General features: G+C 41.2%; 1 protein-coding gene across 2 annotated transcripts in view; it reads left to right on the forward strand.

Moving 5' to 3' along the window:
• Positions 1-21,211, forward strand: part of hpcal1.S (hippocalcin-like 1 S homeolog) — an 88,749-nt gene that overhangs the window by 39,314 nt on the left and 28,224 nt on the right. Inside the window, exon 2 of one of the 2 annotated variants that reach the window (XM_018265939.2) lies at positions 5,642-5,718. The exons of the other annotated variant lie outside the window; for it this stretch is intronic. The gene's annotated coding sequence lies outside the window, so the exon portion shown is untranslated. The remainder of the gene's footprint in view (positions 1-5,641; positions 5,719-21,211) is intronic. 2 annotated transcript variants of the gene reach the window in all.

Here is a 21,211-nt window from a genome sequence, read left to right on the forward strand (position 1 = left end):
GGGTATGCTGGGCTGCAGCTGTTTAAAGTTTATGTTTCTTTCCATTTTATTTCATTTTTACTATTCTGCAGCCGTGGCCTCGCTTGAACCTACTGAATATTATCATTCAACCCATTTCTCTTTCTATAGTGTGTAAAGATATTGTGTAAAGGCTGACTGCATTTTGCTGCTCACAGTGTTTTTGTTTAAAATAAGCCATAATTTACCTGTGTGTAAATTAATACGGGAAATGGATGAAGGCAGGACATTGTACTGTGCCTCTAGTACTGAACTTGCAAACAATGAGCAACCGAAAACGATTTTTTCCATTATAGAGCCAGTTTGGAAGATAGGGAAAAGGGGGATGCTTCTATTTTCACTATATAATTAAGGTGGACACAACCATTACTGGGGCAGTACAGGTATGGGACCTGTTATCCAGAATGTTCGGGATCTGGGGTTTTCCAGATAATGGATCTTTCTGTAATTTGGATATTCATACCTTAAGTCTACTAGAAAATTATGTAAACATTAAATAAACCCAATAAGCTGGTTTTGCTTCCATTAAGGATTCTTTATATCTTTATACCTTAGTATTCAAATTTGCATTTGAATACATTATCCTACATATAGTTAGGGAAATCCCTTTTAAATTGCATTGCTGGACTTACAGGAGATGATATGATGCAATGAGGGTTGGATCCCATTGCAGCAGTCAAAACACAGGCCTGGAACAGTTATCCAAGGCCTAGCAAAGTGATCTAACTGCACTGGGAGAGTGAGAGGGGGCTCATTATGCAGGAGGCTTCTGACTCAAGATGTTTTCTGCAAATAGAATTAACCCCAGTTGAGGGTCCCTGAATGAGAGACTTTTAAACAATTTCCTAAATAAGATAAACCACAAAAGTGCTCAGAAGACAACTTTGTATTACATTTTTACAGCCTTTAGTTCCCCTTGATGGAAAATGAATTGCTGTAACTGGCTTATGCTAGCATTATTGGAGTTTTGGGTGTTTTTTAAGGGGAGAAGGAAAGTCATCCTGCACTTGTTGTGCCAAATATTAGGAACCCCCAAGTGAATGTATTTACTTACCTGAAACCCCTGGCCGGTGCTCCTATCAGCAGAAAACTGCACCGGCCCGGGGTTATTCCAGTGAGCACCACAGAGTGATCCTCTTCCGGCTTCTTCTTTCTTCAAATTTCTCAGGGGCAGACGCATGCGCAGTAGAACAAAATAGGCGACTTTTTAGTTAAAGTTCGGCTTTTCACTCAAATGTGCATGTGTTCCGTGGTGCTCACTGGAATAACCCCGGGTCGGTGGAGTTTTCTCCTGATAGGAGCACCGGCCCGGGGTTTCAGGTAAGTAAATACATTAACTTGGGGGTGCCTAACATTTGATTGATATTCCCAAGCTCTGTGGCATTTTGTTTTGGCAAAGTTTGAGTTTTACATCATTTTCCAAACAAAGCTAGGTATCCCAGTGGCATGTAGTGACTGGCTGTGGCAATTATACATTATCTTGTACCTTATCACCGGAAAGGCTTGGAATGTGATGACTTAAACCAAGGCGTAACCCAGTGTAATATGAGTGCGAAGTGAAGATGCTAAAGAAAGGTGAATATCCTAATATTGCTTGAAATTTGCAGTGTTTGGGCAGTTAACGCATCAGATGAGAACCAAGTTGTATCTATCTATCCCAACACTTATTCTTCCACTGTCCATGGTGCTGAACTTTATTCTACACCAGCAAAATACAATTTTATTATTAGCATGTATATATATATATATATATATATAAGTACCAACATATTATTTAACCGTAAGAGGGTATATACATCAAAGATTTTGATTGCATGCATATGTATTGGCTGGTACAGAAGGTAAAGAGGGCACTGCTCATCAGTGGTTACAGTGTTAGTAGAGATGAGACGCAATTCATGAGGTTGATAATTCTGTAAGCAAATGCAGAAAATTCACATTATATCACTGAGAACAGATTAGAAGAAATTAGTTCTTTTCCCATGGGGTGTTTCCAAAATATAAATCAAAGAGGCCTAGACCTAAGGATACTTAATGTTGTGTAATAAAGCATAAGCCTTCATCTAATTTAGTAAAATCTGTTTTTCATTGTTTATTTGTGGCCCTGGATACTCTTAAAAGTACAACGTTGCACCTGTTTGGATTATAAGGGGGTTATTTACCAAGATCCGATTTTTCCTGATTTTTTTATAATAAAAAAGTCTGACTAAACTAGAATGCATGGTTTGACCTTATTTATTATTAAATTTAATTTGATTTAATCGGATTTTGGGGAAACTCTATAAAATCGAGTGAAACCCCTAGTCGTACGTTTTTTTTTTCTGGATTTTTCTCCCGTGTTGTACGATTTTTTTCAAGCTTTTTCCGCCCGAAAAGCCAGAAATAGTCGGCTTTTCAGGTTAATTCCAAGGCAAACCACAGAAACTTCCAAATAGTATAGGGACCTCTCCCATTGACTTATATATAACCTTCGGCAGGTCTGAGATGGTGGATTTTCGGATCCAGACTTTTTGCAGCCCCGGGGTATAATAAATCTCGAAAAATTTGAGGGTTTTTTCCACTAAAAATCTGGAATTTATAGTAAACTTATCTAGAACCCTGGGCCGAACTTTAACTAAAAAGTCAGCTATTTTGTTCAACTGCGCATGCGTTTGCCCTGGGAAATTTGAAGCAAGTAGAAGCTGGAAGTAGATCACTCTGTGGTGCTCACTGGAATAATCCCGGGCCGGTGCAGTTTTCTGCTGATAGGAGCATAGGCCCGGGGTTTCAGGTAAGTAAATACATTCACTTGGGGGTGCCTGACATTTGGCACACCCAAGTGCAGGATGACTTTCCTTCTCTTTTAATAAATAACCCCCTGCATGTTTAACTTTTTTAAAGAGGGCTGTCCAGATATTCCAGAATATAGAACGGAGGCTTGAATCAAGTGCCACTGGGCTGTGGGCTTCAGCCTGTTTTTTTAGCTCATTATGTTCAACCAAGGGCTTTAGTTTCACCAGTGAGAGTGGTGACTGTGTAATGGTACCATACAGGAGGATAAAACTGAAGGATTTCATGTATTTTGCTCATTGTGGTCGAATATTGTTGGGGAAAAAAGAATCTTCTTCCAGAAGACAACCCGAGTCTCCAGAGCCATCATTAGCTGAATGATCTGAGCACATTATTCATAGGCATATGTTTGTGCTGAGGAGAATTAATTCTGTAGCAAGATGTTGTGACCCTGTCCCCTCTAAAATCTATCCGGTAAATACAGTAGCTATGGTGGTAATTCACAATAGTACAGTATTGATTCATATATTAAGATCAGTAATCACTCACATTAATAAAGCCCATCTGAAAAGAGACTAGGGGGTAGAATAACCTTCTGCCTCAGCACCCAGTGGTATTCCAATGGGAATTTCCAAACTCTCTGTACCCAGCACCTAGTACTTTTTAAATAGCACCAACGGACGCGGTTGAGAATGAGTGGGTGAATAAATGAGACAGGACAGTAAGAAGCAATAACACCTTTTATAGCAATTAGAAAGTCCTCCAAAGGGAATCTGATTTTAGATTTGTGTCTTCGTCATCATCATCTTCATCTCATCATATAAAACCACAAAGTTTACCATTGGTTTAACTGAAAGGGAAACAAGAAAAGTCTTTAATGGCCTTTAAAAGGCACTTGCCTCTCATTGATACTTTCTTCCAGAGGCTACAAGTAACAGTGGTTTAATGATTTTCCTTTTAAAAATACATTACTGGATTCCTACTAAGCTTCCTAGAGGGCAAAGTACAGCCTTCATCTGACAATAAACGTTCAAGACACAGCTGCTCTGCTCCAGGAATTAACGTCACCCCATGGGGTCTGCTCAGAGACTCTGTTTAATGAAACGAAACTGTAAATGTAAAACAATATAGAAAGTCGACATAGAACGTCGATTTATGTGAATTTGTTATTTTATGTGCCTCCGATTGTTGTGCTTTCTATCAAGTAAGTTAAAGAAATTTGCTTCTCAAATAAAATGACTATATATTGTGGGTGGTATAGAATGTCTAAATTGGGGAGCATTCCAAGGAATGGGCCTGCAGATCAACAGTTGTTAGTAGCCGGCCTAACAGAACAAGATGCCCAATGTAACGGTTTATATCAGCGCTACTTTCATTGAAATCGCACTCCAGATTCTCTGTGCTGATTGACTTGACTTAGAATTAACATGTTGAATGCTATTATATTTCTCGGCATGTAAAGCCATACAGATGATTTTGTTTAGTTTATTCCATCAATGGTCAATAGTCAATGGTCCCAGAACATGACATGTTGATGTGGGAACCTACTCTTCCCCGGGTAACTACTGCCTTTTACTTTTTATTCAACCAAGATAGTCCTGTAATCTGAATTGTACGATTGAGCATTGCACATCAGACTCTCTGTACCCTATTTATTCTGTAATTCTTCATCAAATGGTCTTTATAGGATTTCCAGCTACTTCCTACCTCAAGGGGACAGCTGGTAGCAGCTGGACTCCTCAATTTGCGTAAGCCGGAGGCTCCAAATGTTCTATTACAGTGGTGATGGATATTTCTATATATCTCATTTTATAATAACACTGAATCGATCAGACTTGAATTTACTCCATATTTAGTCTTTAACCCCCCCCCCACAAACATCTCTCAAATACAGCAAGTTTTGCCCTTCAGCCGTACTCCACTGCTACCAATTAGATGTTGGCTTTTATTATTTCTGCTGCTTTAGTCAGTGCAATCAGTTAGTTACACTCCGTTATTTAGGGAATTAAAACTTCCTCTTTTGAGGGTTGAAAACAGACCAAAGTCCATCAAGTTCAATCCCTCCAAATGAACTCCATGTGAACAATTAGAGAAATACTGAATGATTTATTCTTGTGATAATCTAAGCATATATCTATATTTTGATGATCGTTACTGTAGGGCTGTTCACCTTGTGACCCTAGAATATATTCATTCCCCAAATTTGTCATATGGGCCAGAAATGGGTGATTGGCCCACTACATGGTACTATTGGAATGGCCTTGTTAGTGGAACAGAAATGAGTTATGAACTCACTGCATAGTTGAAGTTGAACTGCTCTGCATGATGGTTGGTTGCTTCAAGCAACCAGGCCATTCAACTAATCCAGTGTAGTGACATTGTACTAGTTACAGTAAATGGTCTGGTTGGTGGAATAGACATCGGTGATGGGCCCAATAGATGGCTGTAGTTGAACAGTTCTGCTAAATAGTTAGTGGAACTGACGTGGGTGCTGGGCCCACTCCATGGTAGATGTAGAATGTCTTTGGATGATGGTTGGTGGGCCTGACTTGGGTGATGGGACCACTACATTGTACTAGTTGAATTTCCTGGATGTAAAAGTCATGAGTGGTGCAGCCACTACATGGATGTTGTTGATTGCCTTTCTGTGAAGGTTGATTGTACAGGAATGAGTGATGGGTCCCCTGCATGGTATTACTTGATTGACTCTCCTCGATGTTTTTTTTTTTACTAAATAAAAAAAATGTATGCAAACTAACCACCCCCCAGCAACAGACCTATTTTTTACAAAATTATCTTTCAATAAAAGACGTGAAACATAATATGCAGTTTTGTTTTTGCTTCTTTTCTACAGCATGTACGTATAATTGTCCCTGTGGGCATCCAGCTAACTTTCGTACTACCAGACGTCTTGACCTGCATTGAATTTAGGTAAGTTGGAATTCATCAAATGAGAAATTGAATGATGAAAGGTTTGTTATCCAGAATGCTTGGATCCTGAAATAGTGTGAGGGATCTCACCATACCTTAAAGTAGACTAAACCTCCCAATAATAAAAACCCCTACACACTACCCTACATAGCCCCCCCTCACGTAGGTGATTACCCCTGAAAGTGCCAATATTTCATTATTCAAATATATAGGGGCAGAGTAAGTGCAGCAGAGCTCGTTGGTGCCATCTTCCGGCTCTTCTGTATTCTTCGCGAAGTGAACACCATATTGGCTGGAAATTGCCAAAGGAAAGAAGAGGTCCTGAAGAATACAGATGAGCCTGAAGATGGCGCCCATGAGCTCCTAATCGGGGGGAAAGCAGGGAGGGTGGACTATGTAGGCGGGTAGTGGGTAGGGGTTTTTATTATAAGGGAGGTTTAGTTCTCCTTTAAGGCTCCTAAGAAGCATTTAAACATAGAAAACCCAATAGGATTGTTTTGCCACCAATATGGATTCATGCAGCTTAGTTACCATCAACTACTTTATTACAGGGGGAAAGTATATCTGTTAAAATATAAGATTTGTTTACTTAAATAGCAGTCTATGGAAACAGTATAATCTTATTTCAGAGCTTTGTGCATATTGAGCTCCCAGACTGTAGATCCTATACTTGTATTTGGCAGCTGGCGAGCTCAAGCATTACATTGTCGCGAACAATTCTTTATGAAAGCAGTGAAAAAAAACACTTAGGTTGATTAACTGTCATAGCTATATTTGGCATCAAATGGCGGATAGAGGAAGGTAAACATCAATGGAAGCCTCTTCTTAGATAAAAAGAATCTTAGGTGGGGGGAGCATTAAAGTCAATCAATGAGAAACCTTAACCAGGTCCTCTCAAGTCCATGTGTAACGATAATATCTCTGCGTATTAGGGATGCATCGAATCCACTATTTTGGATTTGGCCGAACCCCCGAATCCTTCACGAAAGATTCGGCCGAATACCAAAACAAATCCGAATCCTAATTTGCATATGCAAATTAGGAGTGGCAAGGGTAAAGCTTTTTTTACTTCCTTGTTTTGTGAAAAAAAGTCACACCCCACCCCTAATTTGTATATGCAAATTAAGGTTCGGACTCTGTTCAGCACGGCAGAAGGATTCGGCTGAATCCTGCTGAAAAAGCCCGAATCCTGGCCGAATCCCGAACTCAATCCTGGATTCAGTGCATCCCTACTGCGTATATTGCCTATCTGATGATATCCATGGTTGTTTGTCACTACTATTTGTCAGACATAAGTTTTATACGACTGCAGCCTGTCAATTCATGGCCAGAACATCGTCTGATTTGTTATTTTTATTACTTTATTTAATCCGACTGGTTAGTTGTAGGTCGGTAGATAGCAACGAACGATCTTTCGTCGTACATAAGGATACAATCTGCACGTCTATGGCTCCTCAGTTTATGGTACCTCCGACTAATGTATTTTCCATGTTGATTGAAAGAAGGTAAGTACACACTATACAAGGCATGTTATCCCTGCCAAAGCTCAAAAATATAAACCACATCCTCTAAACCAAAATCAAAGTTAAACTACATAAACCAAAACCAAGTATTGTTCTTAAAAACAGAATTGCTTCATAGAAGCTCTTAAATCTGATTTGGTTATTTTCATTGCTTCTATTTAAAGTTATTAGGAGCCAGAGTCGATACATTCTTGCTGACTTATACTCTGACTCCACATACCCAAAATTGCTTCCGACTCCACAGCTCTGGCCTATGGACAGCTTTACTGTTCCTAAAGTTTCTCGAGATATACTGTATGGTATATGGAAGAGATATGGTGGGACAGTGTTCCCTTCTGTGAACGAATTTAGCACCTGGCAAAAGCACCCTCAATTGCATCCCACAGCAAACATACTCTTGAATGACCAATGGAAGTGCAGGAAAACCTTTGGTCTCTCTTAATATCAACGAGAGGCACGTACAAGCAAGAGCTTTTCAGCCGTCTAAAAAAGCTGCACGTGCCATTGACCTTACACAAAATGAATTTCTATCTCTGTTTCTCCTTTAAATAACCAGAAAAGCCTTTCAGTTGAAGCAAAGGCTTTGCTCTTTATTCTTTTAGGACATGTAATTAATTGTTTACACCACAAACGCATCCAATTGTACAACGGGCTAAAGAGGGATTTTGAGAAAATCCTTCTACTAAAAGGAGTTGAACGGCGCTCAGTGTCAGAGGGGGATAGAAATGTGCTTATCTTTAATGGAGACAGGAAGTGTATTTTTAGCCTTGAATTTCTTTGGTTTCATTGTCCTTCCTGTATAGATTGGCACAGTTCAAGGCATTCCTGTGAGATGAACATCACTAATGTATAGCGGCTCTGGGGCTATTTGCTTGGATTTTGTAGCTTTGCCAAGTCTTGGTGGACATTGGTCTTACTGGCCGGTGATGCACAAAAAAACAGCTTTATATTTCATTTTTGTTGTTTTCTTTTTCATTTAGAATATAAATGCTGGTCTTCATGGAATGTGTACCTGGCAGCCCTCCATCTGTTTTCTAGCCAAAGGGCTACAAGTTGGGCACATTTCTATTAGAGTAGTTTTATCTCCAACCTGTAGCTCTCAAGCTGTAGCTGTAGATCAACTGGAGCAACAAATATTGCATTATTTATGGTTTCAGTGCTATCTATAGAATTTACACGGTTGGATCTGGTTCCTCAGGGGTGGAGATGTCAACCTGTTAGACCTTCTGACCTGTGTTTAAGGCTGTATTTGTATGATATTGATCACAAGTCTCCATCCATTCTAGTTCTCTAGTACAATGGGAAGTTACTAGGAACACGTTTCCATGTTGTATATGTACTGTATTTTATTATATATAGTGCTATTTGAGAATGAAGCACTGTACAGCCGAACAATACATTAATAGAACAAACACGGGGTCAATACAATACAGGCATTGGACCTATTATCTGGAATATATATATAATTTGTGTGTTATTATATATTTATGGTAGCTTATGGCTTTCTTACTTACGCATTGTGCTGATGTCAAAGCCAGAGCTGCTTATTGATATATTGGTGCACAGCTTTGCTGAGGTCCTCAGACAACCAACAGCCTGGCAGTCCCTGGAGCCCTGGTACCCCCTATACCCCTGCCCTGATATTAACATAATTGTAAATTATATTTAAATAGTCACAGCAAGGACCCCTAGGCTGTACAAAAAAAGGATGGGGTCCCGTGGGGTACCTAGAGTGCACCAGGCCCCCAGCAAAAAAACGTCAGAGGGGCCCAGTGCACTCTGATCGCCATCCTCCCGCCCACTTCCTGCCTCTGCCCACTTCCTGCCCTGACTCTACCCACTCTCTGACTGGACCCGCCCACTCTCCGCCCTGTGTCTCTGCTTTTCCCTTGCAGGTAAGAGAGTGGCTGGCTGGGGAAGGGGGGGGTGGTTTCTAAACTATAGAGGAAGCATAACCGGCAGTCTGGGCCCTCCTTTCCCTGGGCTCCCCTGCCACTGCAGGGTCTGCTTCCTCTATAGTTAATCCATACCTCCCAACATTTTGGAAATAAAAAGAGGGACAAAAAAGTTGCAGTGCTTAGCGCGACAATTTTTTTGACCACACACATTTTGTGGCCACACCCCTTAATTACCATGTTCATTTTTACAAAATTTGGCAGGTTATGAAAGTTTGAACATATTTCTGTGTTTCTTTTCAGTTATTACAGTTTTGCTAATGAAGGTAAATGGCCATTTAAACTGTGACTATCTTTTCCCAAGGGACCTGTTATCTTATATTGTTACAATTACTTATTTGCTTATGTAGAAATTGTTACAAAAGTATCTTATCTACAGCTGAAGCTGTTCTGGGCTCTCTGCCAAAAGCCAATTAAGTTAGAATCGTTGTTTCTTTTCTGGCTGTTCGGTGCAGAGAAAGACAGGACTTTCCATTACAAACGAGGGACTGCTGGTTGAGTTGTCAAAAGAGGGACTGTCCCTCTAAAAACGGGACAGTTGGGAGGTATGGTTATTCCACTGGGTGGGTCATTACAGTAGTCTCAGGTATGTTTGTGGGGAGAGCAGCCCTCTATAACACAAGGAAAGGCTGACATTTGCATGTTTGGTTCTAATAGAATCTAAACAGAAAAAAAGTGGATGTAGCATTTTCAGGTTATCACATTTCGTTGACTGCTTGATCCTGAGATGGACAGTTTGCCTTTCATCCATAGTAACACCCTCAACAGGAGAGCAGCTATAATCACCTAATCAAATGATCTTGTGTTGGCGGTGAATCCCTTTCATCTATAGTCAGGGACGGATTAACATAGCGGGAGCCCCTATGCCCACTGCCATTCGTTGCCCCTGTCCCCTCCCCTTTATTCGTGCAAATTTTCATCATCGGGACTTGAGCAATGGGAATTGGTGCGCAGGCAATTAAAAAAAGTCTCCTGCTCATCCCCAGTGTTTTTGAACCAATGTGGGTGTGGTTGGGCAGCATGCCGCCCCTAAAATCCTGCAGCCCTAGGCCCGGGCCTTGGTGGACTTTCCACAAATCCGGTCCTGTCTATAGCGGAGAGAGACAAACTGTTATTTTTCATTCAATTAGGGAACCTCCCCAGTGAGTCCTTTAATAAGCCTACAGGAAGGAAGCGTAATGTACATAAAAAGCTGTTTGCTTGATCACCGCTTTAGCTCAACTATCTTTCCTTCTGAACTGTTTCTGATCACTTGCGTTTAAATTTAATATAAAATAAATTTCGTTCTTTTCAAACCCAATGTAGTAGAATGCCAGGGAAGCTTTTTTAAAGGTATCCTGTCATCGGAAAACATGTTTTTTTTCAAAACGCATCATTTAATAGTGCTACTCCAGCAGAATTCTGCACTGAAATCCATTTCTCAAAAGAGCAAACAGATTTTTTTTTATATTCAATTTTGAAATCTGACATGGGGCTAAACATTTTGTCAATTTCCCAGCTGCCCCTGGTCATGTGACTTGTGCCTGCACTTTAGGAGAGAAATGCTTTCTGGCAGGCTGCTGTTTTTCCTTCTCAATGTAACTGAAGGAGTCTCAGTAGGACATGGGTTTTTACTATTGAGTGCTGTTCTTAGATCTACCAGGCAGCTGTTATCTTGTGTTAGGGAGCTGCTATCTGGTTACCTTCCCTTTGTTCTTTTGTTTGGCTGCTGGGGGGGTGGTAAAAGGGAGGGGGATGATACCACTCCAACTTGCAGTACAGCAGTAAAGAGTGATTGAATTTTATCAGAGCACAAGTCACATGACTTGGGGAAACTGGGAAATTGACAATATGTCTAGCCCCATGTCAGATTTCAAAATTGAATATAAAAAAATCTGTTTTCACCATGACAGTATCCCTTTAAAGTTACACTTTGGAAAAAAGAATTAAAGGCATTTCCTTGACAGCCCCATTGTTTAACGTTACATGTCTAATTTCTTAAAGTAGTAGCTCGTTTCCTGCCCGTGTGTCTCTGCACAGAACGCTGCCCGCCCAGACGTCATTTAGTAGGGATGTTGCAGTCGGAATCTCCGCACATGAGACATGGGGAACTTAATTAAATCTACAGGGAACCTTAATAAGGAATGACTTCTTTTGCTCAGCTAATTTCCTCTCCGTTCTACCTCTGTATAATTCATCTGTGCAGCAGACAAGGGAAGACGTTACCTTGTTCTATAATTATATGCTCATCCCTTAAATGAATCTGGGCTTTGGTTTGCACTATTGATTGTATCTTGCCTTGCACAGGATGAAACTACTGATCTGTCAGGACTCCAAATGGACCCCCTGTTCTCATGCTTGCTACCCCTTCCCCTAGTAATGCCTTAGTATACGTCATGTTAATGTTTGATTCTGGGTCTTTCATAGCTATTGCACTTTTGCCTATTCCACTACTGTGGTCCCGACAGCTTTTTTTTTGCCCTGTACTTTTTAAGGAGCCACTAGACCCTTACATTTCACTGCTGATTTTGTAATTACTAAATGTAAATAATCACAAAATGTAAGGTTAAGGAGTAGGCCACTAAATGCAGCAAGCTGAGGTCTTGGGCCACAAGGGGTGCCCTTCTTCTATACAAAAGGAGGCTTCTGAGAGAGGTTCCAGAAACTCCTTGAAAAATGTATCAGATTTTTTTAGCTGTACACATGTAAAAACCCATCGTGTTTTGGCCCGAGGACCAGGGGCTTCCATCAGGGGCTTGTTCAAATGAAGGTCCCTGGTCTTATATGTGTGCCACTAATACATTTTGATACAGGTAAGGGACCTGTTATCCAGAATGCTCAGGACCTGTGAATTTCTGGATAACAGATCTTTCTGTAATTTGGATTTTCATACCTTAAGTCTACTAGAAAGTCATGTAAACATTAAATAAACCCAATAGGCTGGTGTTGCTTCCAAGAAGGATTAATCATATCTTAGTTGGGATCAAGTACAAGGTACTATTTTATTATTACAGAAAAAAAGGAAATACTTTTTTTAAAAAATTGGATTATTTGGATAAAATGGAGTCTATGGGAGACTTAATCCGGAGCTTTCTGGATAACGGGTTTCCGGATAATGGATCCAATACCTGAAAATTTTTTCAAGGAGTGCTCTGATCTTGGACCTGTCTATAGCTAGTATGGAGGCTTTCAGGTAGCCCGCTACAGTTGGCTCCCAATTACTTTAGACTTTAAATGTATCCATTGGTGCATTGTCCTATAACACGTGTACTGGAGTGATAATTAAATCTGTGGTCTGTCTCTTGAGAGACTATGGCCATTAAGGCCAGGCTGAAGCTGTAGGCAGTAGCTACTTCATAAAAGCTGGAGGAGAAAAGAGAAAATGACATCTCTAACTGTATCCACTAGACAGACAATCACTCCAATGCATCCGTGTGAATTATTTCTTATTGAGTAACACGATCACAGTCTCTGTGTAGATCAAAGCCTCTTCTTGCATTTGTATTTCCAACTAACTGGCCCACCTGCAGCCTTCCGTTGCTTACCCTGCCGTGCGCCAGAAGATGGTGTCTCAGGGAAAGCGGAAAAAAAGGTCAACAGGATCACCTGGCCAGCTAAAAACCTTACAGGCAATTTAATATGTGGACTTACAAGGCAGCGTTAGATGATAGCGGCATGTCTGTCAGCGAGAAGAAATTGCATAATAAATGTGACCGGTAGCACTAAACTAAAAATAGCCAATGGCCTCTAAGTATTTGGGAGGGGGGCTGGAGAAAATGGGCATTTTGGTCCGTTGCAATAAAAAGGTACAGTATTTCAGGTGAGATTCCTGGATGTGGTACAGTTTTGCCAGTCTCCCTGTTATTATGGGCTGTACCAACTCTCTGGTTTGTATAAGATACCTTGTGGCAAATTCCCTAACTGGCGAAAGTTCGCCAGCGACGGCTTAGCAGCCATGGCAACACTTCGCCAGGTGTAAATTCTCTAGGACAATGCCAATTCACTAAAGTGCGAAGTTGCGTCTAGGGCGCCGAACGCTGAAGAATTTTCGCTAGCTTTACTTCGGCAATCAAAGCGAAGATGCGCTAGCGTTGCCTAATTTGCATACGGCGGGAAATGATAATGTTACATAGACGTATATGTTGCAGCAAATACATTACATTACACAAGTCCAGGGAACCATAATAAATAAAATAGAGTTGTTATAATGCCCTACACATGAGTCCACCATATAGTCTATGTTCCATATGTTAGAAAATGGAGGGGAAACCCGGTTACCCAAAATAATTTTTGCGGACCTTTGCAGGCTATCACTCTGAAAAAAGGAAAAGACCTCAACAATTTTTGCACTAAAACTTGAGTTAGTCCTGTGCACTCCATTACACTTTGCCTGGTCTGAGATGGTGAAGGCAAGTCTGGCGAATGAGGTAATGTTCGATAAAATCCACATCTTAGTGAATTTGCAGAGTTACATCCGTTTGCCAGAAAATTCGCCTGACGTTAGAGTGTGAAGCAATACTATCGTCTATCTCCTTCCCTAGCGAAGTGATGCCTGCGCCCATTAGCAAATCGGCAAAGTCCCTGTGGGCAGTAACGCTAGCGAATTGACGCTAGCGTTAGCCACTTCGCCCCTTTGCCCCTTTAGGGAATCTGCCCCCTTGGGTATACAGTAGCTAGGGGAACCTTGAGTTGTCTATCTCCACTATAGATGAAAGGGATTCACCGCCAACACAAGATCACTTGATTAGGTAATCATATCTGCTCTCCTGCTGAGGGTGTTCATATGGATGGAAGGTAAACTGTCCATCTCAGGATCAAGCAGGCAATGAAATGTGATAACCTGAGAATGCCACATCCCCACACTGCATAGCTTTCATGTCTGAATGGTATGCAAGCAAGGGAAGGGGGCTCAAGGGATGCCCATGTGCTGCCCACCACCTCTGGGTGCACCACTGATAAACACTGGCACAGTAGTGCAATCAGAGTTAGGAGTTCATCTTAGGGCACAAAGCTGCACCATTGGCTGAAACTATTAAGACAGCATGTGAAACAGAAAAAAAGGGCACTTTGCACGTTATCCTATGTTCCTATCCCATTTGACGATTTCATGTTCCTACAAATTTCTTTTTAGCAATTTGTGCCATGGAGTTAAATAAAGCATTCCGATTGTTGCCTACATGAGAATGCTAAGCTGTAAAGCGGCTTTGGGCTGACAGTTAAAGGGCACCTGCTCTGAAAAAGATATAAAGATAACAAGTAATAAAGTCAGAATAAATTGCCACACACCTTTAAGTATATACCTTAAAGGGGACCTGTCACCCTAAGAAATCATTTCAAATTCTTTTCTATCATGTTAGTTGAGCAAAATAAACTTTACTTACACTTTATTTATTATTTAAATTGTGTTTCCGTCTGTCTTGGAATTATACAATCACAGCAAGCAGGCAGGAGCCATTTTGTGGACACGGTTATTAAGGGAAATTGTGTATCACCCCTAAATCTTGTGTATGAACCAGAATGGGGGACCTAATGTCCATGTGCAGTGCCCTACACAATTATAGAGCCTGAGGAGGGAAGGGGGAATGTGGGGAGAGCAGTGACATGTAGGAATTGCTGAATGGAAAGTGAAAGTAACTGACTGCCCCTCCTCTATGCCACAGGCATAGAGGCGGGGCAGGTAATATTTGATTGACAGTTTAGATATTTAAACACCTTTATAACAGGTATGGATGTTTTAATGAAAATATTTTTTGGGGTTTCATATTTAATTTGCAAAGGACTTTCATTATGCAGTTTTTTATGTGTAGGTGACAGGTCCACTTTAAGTATATAATATTATATTAAATAAAGATGAATTTACGCCTCTGCCATTCTGCTACTCTTGGGAGAAAGAACTGGGAATGGATATCTCAGAACAGATCTGGATAAAGATATTTAAACATGCGAACAAGATGGCAAAGGCCTCAAAAATAAAAGAAGCAATCTATAAAATGGTGACCAGATGGCATTATACACCTGCAAGGCTCAAAAAGATGTACCCTCAAATTTCTAATGTGTGTTGGAGATGTAACAAAACCGAGGGTACACACATATATATTTGGATATCCTGCTCAGTCCTGAAAGAATTCTGGGCCCAAGTGTTAGAGAGTATATATTAAATAACATCAATTAGAATTCAAAGAGAGGAGTATGTAGTGTTACTGCTGAATATTAATATAGAGAACGCGAAGATGCTAGAAGATCCACTGACCTTTCATTTAGTACAAACCAGCTTCCTTTAATGAGTGGATGAGAACTGTGGAAGAAATTAGACAGTTAGAGGAATTAACACACATATACCATAATAGTAGTGCAATATATTGGAGGATATGGTCTCCCTGGCATAGATTTATCGAAAGAATGGTTTAAGTAACAGAAGGATTAAGTAACAATTTTACAATTAAAGATATGCGTAGATATGTTTATCTGTACGTAGATATATGTTTGTATGTATGAATGAAAGATTTTCTATGTTAATGTGAAGCTGTATAGGAGAGATGGAGATGATATGTGACTACCTATGCTCTTATTAGCCTCCCCTTTTCTTTTTCTGTACCCCCTTTTTGTTTTGTTTTTCTTTTAAAAGAAAATGCTAAAAATAAAGAGATTTAAAAAAAAACAAAAAAACACTGTTCCGCTTTTTGAGGCGTTGGGTGCACGCTGTAATCCTCTCTGCAGAGGTTAAGGGCTAGTCCACACGGGGAGATAGCGACGCGTTTGCGGTCGCGGCGACAAAGCGCCGCGACAGTCGCCGCGACCGGCGCAGGCGACAGTTTTGTATGGGCGCCTATGTAAAAACGCCTGTGCTAACCACACGAGGCGATGCGCTTTTCAACAGTCGCCTGAAAATGCCTCGCCTCGCAAACGCGTCGCTATCTCCCCGTGTGGACTAGCCCTAATTCCGCATGAAAACAATTGCTGCAGCAGCACGCTGATTGTTGGTTTCAACAAGCCAGGCTTGATAAAGGGCTAGACATATTGTCAATTTCCCAGCTGCCCCAAGTCATGTGACTTGTGTTCTGATAAACTTCAATCACTGTTTACTGCTGTACTGCAAGTTGGAGTGATATCACCCCCCTCCCTTCCCCCCCCCCCAGCAGCCAAACAAAAGAACAATCGGAAGGTAACCAGATAAGATCTCCCTTACACAAGATAACAACTGCCTGGTAGATCTAAGAACAACACTCAATAGTAAAAACCCATGTCTCACTGAGACACATTCAGTTACATTGAGAAGGAAAAACAGCAGCCTGCCAGAAAGCATTTCTCTCCTAAAGTGCAGGCACAAGTCACATGACATGGGGCAGCTGGGAAATTGACAAAATGTCTAGCCCCATGTCAGATTTCAAAATTGAATATAAAAAAAATCTGTTTGCTCTTTTGAGAAATGGATTTCAGTGCAGAATTCTATTGGAGTAGCACTATTAACTGATTCATTTTGAAAAAAAAATTTTTCCCATGACAGTATCCCTTAAATGATCGTTAGTACTGTATGCTGCAAGGGAGGGGGATCCAGGACACTCTCTGCTGCTTCTGTACATTTCAGTGTCTCCCATCCACCCCCTTATGGTGATGTATTTTTCTATCTGAGCTTAATGCATTTCCGACTCTAGGGCTGAGTCTTTATTCTCTTGCTTTTATTTGGCTCATGGGCTTATTCATTTGGAATTACTTAATGCTTTTTTTGTTTTGCCGTACTGGAAATGTTGCCCTGGCATGAGTTATCTATGAATGACCCCCCCCCGCATCTGCATCATCTGCGTATTTACCTGCCCCCTGCCTGTTCGCCCGTGCACCTCCGACTCAATGTATTAGACGTGCCAACTTCAGGGAATAAGTGGCAGTGCCATTTGGCAGGCTTTTAGGCTTTGTATTAACTTTTATTTACACAGCAATGCCGGCAGAAACAATAAACGCTCCTAAGTGGATAGATTTTTAGATATATTGTGCTCATTTTCCATGCTTTGCGTATGCAGCCCATTTATTTTTATTATGAAGAATGCTCCAAAGCAAGGCTCCTGTGTATGAATAATGATGGGAATAATATGCTGCGCCTAAGAGTTTCTTTGCTTCCAGCCAATAAGTTAACAATGTGCCCCTTACTCACTAATTCCATGCAGCACAAACAATGACCAGTACAAGGGCACAGAACCAGGTCCATTGTAAATGGTCCATTATCTCTTGGCCCTATTTCATGAAGGATGGATTTGGGGGGTGGGGGGTTTGTGGCAGAGCAATGCTCCGGTGCATATAGTTAAATCAGTTAGGAACAGCCATAGCTGTAAACATGCTGTAGTGGTTGTTCACCTTTGAGTTAACTTTTAGTATGATGGAGAGAGTGATATTCTGAGACAATTTGCAATTGGTTTTCATTTTTTACTATTAGTAGAGATGCACCAAATCCAGGATTCGGTTCGGGATTCTGCCTTTTTCAGCAGGATTCGGATTCAGCCGAATCCATCTGCCCGGCCGAATCCGAATCCTAATTTGCATATGCAAATTAGAGGTAGGAAAGGAAATCGTGTGACTTTTCGTCACAAAACAAGGAAGTAAAAAATGTTTTTTACTCGAATTTGGTTCGGTATTCGGCAGAATCTTTCACAAAGGATCCGGGGGTTTGGCCGAATCCAAAATAGTGGATTCGGTGCATCCCTAATTTGTAGTTTTTGTTATTTAACTTTTTATTCAGCAGCTCTCCAGTTTGCAATTTCAGCAGTCTGGTTGCTAGGGTCCAAATTACACCAGCAACCATGCACTGATTTGAATAAGAGACTAGAATATGAATAGGAGAGGCCTGAATAGAAAGATGAGTAATAAAAAGTAGCAATAACAATTAGGGATGCACCGAATCCAGGATTCGGTTCGGGATTCGGGCCAGATTCGGCCTTTTTCAGCAGGATTCGGATTCAGCCGAATCCTTCTGCCCAGCCGAACCGAATCTGAATCCGCATATGCAAATTAGGGGCAGGGAGGGAAATTGCGTGATTTTTTTGTCAAAAATCAAGGAAGTAAAAAAGTAGCAAAGGATTCGGGGGGTTGGCCGAATCCAAAATAGTGGATTCTGTGCATCCCTAATAACAATAAATGTGTACCCTTACACATTTTTAGATGGAGTCAGTGATCCCAACTATAGGCTAACATTGGTGCTCGGTAGGTTTTAGGTGGCGAAGTAGTTGGTTGAAGTTTTTTTTAAATAGACAGTACTTCGACCATTGAATGGTCAAATAATCGAACGATTTTTACTTCGAAGTAGCCAATTTGATGGTCGAAGTAGCCAAAAAAATACTTCAAAATTCCAAGTATTTTTCATTCTAATCCTTCACTCAAGCTAAGTAAATGTGCGCCTTAGTTGAGGTGCTTTCATTGCTGTTTGCCTGCGGAAAGCAAATTTTCCATATACACAATAAAATGTATGCTGTTACTCTGCTTCCCTACAGTTCAAGAAGCCCAAATTTACAGCCTCATTCCCTGACGCCATCTTGCATCTATACACACTGCCCTTCAGATGCAGTTTTTACCCTGACACCATATTGTATGCTATTTAGTCACTAGCAAAAAATCCATAACACAGCCAGTAGTCCATAAGTGGGGGGTCCAGTGGCGTAACTAGATATGTCTGGGCCCCACTACAAGTTATTTTTCAGGCCCCCAAAATGTTTAGACGTTGACTTGTTTTACCAATATTTATGGACATTTTATATGAATTAGGGCCTCATGGGACCCCTATACCTCCTGGGCCCCATCTGCAGCCGCAGGGACTGCTTGCTCTGAAGTTACGATCCTGGGGGGTCATTTGCAAAAAATTGGCACACAGTGTGCCCTACCCATCAGTTTAAAGAATTGCCCCGGGTCTCTCCAAAATAGAACTCAGAGTCTAACGTTCACCCTATGGCAGGCAGAAGGGACAGGACTGATTTGCCTCGAGGCTCAGGCAGAGCAGGGGTGTGAAAGGGTGTTGCCAAAACATCTGGGGAATATGACCCCAGAAAGTTGGGGTCTCAGTAACAGCATTTTGGTGTGTTTCGGGGGGCAGAAAGAGTGAGGCGACCCAGACTGGCAATCTATGAATTCTGGCAAATGCCAATGGGGCTGCTGTAAGATGCCATAGGGAGTCATTGCTCCGTCTCTCTGCAGCCCAGGCCCAGACTGAGGCCAACACAAGAGGGGTTGCTGTGAGATGCAATATAAAGTTGCTATTTATGGGGCTTGTAGGGGACAGTGTGGGGGCCTCTGTGTACTTGAAATGTCAAATTTTGAATTCCAGTCTGGACCAGTGCCACCTGTGCAGGTTGGCATTGCAATGAGCTGCCATAGAGAAGCTTACAGAGGGAATGATGAATAATTCAGAAACAGGCATCCGATAGAAGAAAATGGATTGTTGGATTTATTCTGCTTTAATGCAGCCACAGCTGGAAGGCCGGGCACTTGTCGTTCCTGGTCTGACTGTTCTGCCATCGGGCTCTCCAAGCGCCTGTATTTGCTCCTAATTAGAATTTGCATTGTCGTGATTTACAGCGCTAACAAAGTAACCATTTTCTCTATGGCCTTTAATTCGCTGGCACAGATCCCCACCGTTGGGCACCTGCCCTGCTGCCAGGAAAGCAATGGGATGATTGCTGTGTGGTTAAAGTATAAAACAGCTTTTGGTTGTGAAATGCTTCGCTGTGACCCAGGTGGGTTCCGATATAGAATATTCCGTTGTTTATATCAGACTCATTTCTACCTCTAGGAATGCACAGCTGAATTTATAATAAGCAGCAAATAAACAACCAGAATAGGTGGAAGAGTATTTTTACTCCGCTATTATCTGGATAACGTGAGACTTGATATAAGGAATAATGTAGCCCCTGTTAGAAAATATTAGAAGACAATGTTTACCATATAACCATGGGCGCTTTTATACAAGTCATAAAACACAAGCACTAACCAAAAAAAGAAAAGATAACAAAAGAGTAGTGACACTCATCCAGTAGAAAAAGTGAGAAAAAGTGGTCCATGTGCAGCAGCCCCAGACCCTCAGCACAGGGAGTTAAAAACCGTGAGCAATAAAAAATATGGGCATTCAGGCACTTAAAGGATTTTGCATAGATAAAAGTAAAAAAGTCTTTATTTAAAGCTAACGTTCTTCCTGTAATTAATCAATTTAACCTCCTAACGACCCTTCCTTTGGGTAATGCAGCATTTGATCCTTATATAGTGTAGGTTGAAGGGTGCTGGCCACAGCTGGAGGGTTGAGGGGTGCTGGCCATGGCCTTGAGTTTAAAAAGATGTAATTACTTGGGGGTAGCCACTTTGCTGCTCCAGCCTGGATGCTATTGTAAGGAGCACCATTCCGCCATTTTGCTTTGGGAGGAGAGAGAACGTGCTGTATGGTACTTACCCAATTGGATTATCAAACCTGCCCCATAGATAATCTGGATGATATTTGGACCAATAGCTGTTAGAGAGAAAGACAAAAATGACTTATGCCAGGGTAGATAAACTGCCAACATAGTCTGGAGGGGCCGATGTATGGCCAGTTTAAGATTGAGTACTTATTTAAAGCTAGTTATACTATACTGAGTAAACAAAGACTCTAAACCAGGGGGATGAATTGTGACATTATTATTATTAATAAAGCACAATTTAATATGAGCCTTGTTACAGAGAAGAACATGCAGTTGCAGGCTCAGCAATAAATGGGCAGAGGATGCTCAGAGTAGACCTTGTTAGGAAGGTCCAGTAGGCAGGGTCTGTGCTAATTCCATTGCAGGTAGGTTGCAAGGTGACCCATTAGACCTATCCTAGCAAACTCACTTCAGTGGGAACAGGAGGCAAATAAAATCCACTTGTTCTCTGACTTTGTCTTTTCTTTAAAGATTTGCATAATGTTTAGTTTCCCTCCTAATGGGCTTTAGACAATCTTGGAAGCCAAAAACAGCCCTGATATTGTGTATATTTTCTCCCCATCTCCTTCACTAAAGCTAGGGCCACATGGGGGGGTCGAAATCAGATAGC

Source organism: Xenopus laevis, chromosome 5S (assembly GCF_017654675.1).
Source record: "Xenopus laevis strain J_2021 chromosome 5S, Xenopus_laevis_v10.1, whole genome shotgun sequence".
NCBI lineage: Eukaryota > Metazoa > Chordata > Amphibia > Anura > Pipidae > Xenopus > Xenopus laevis.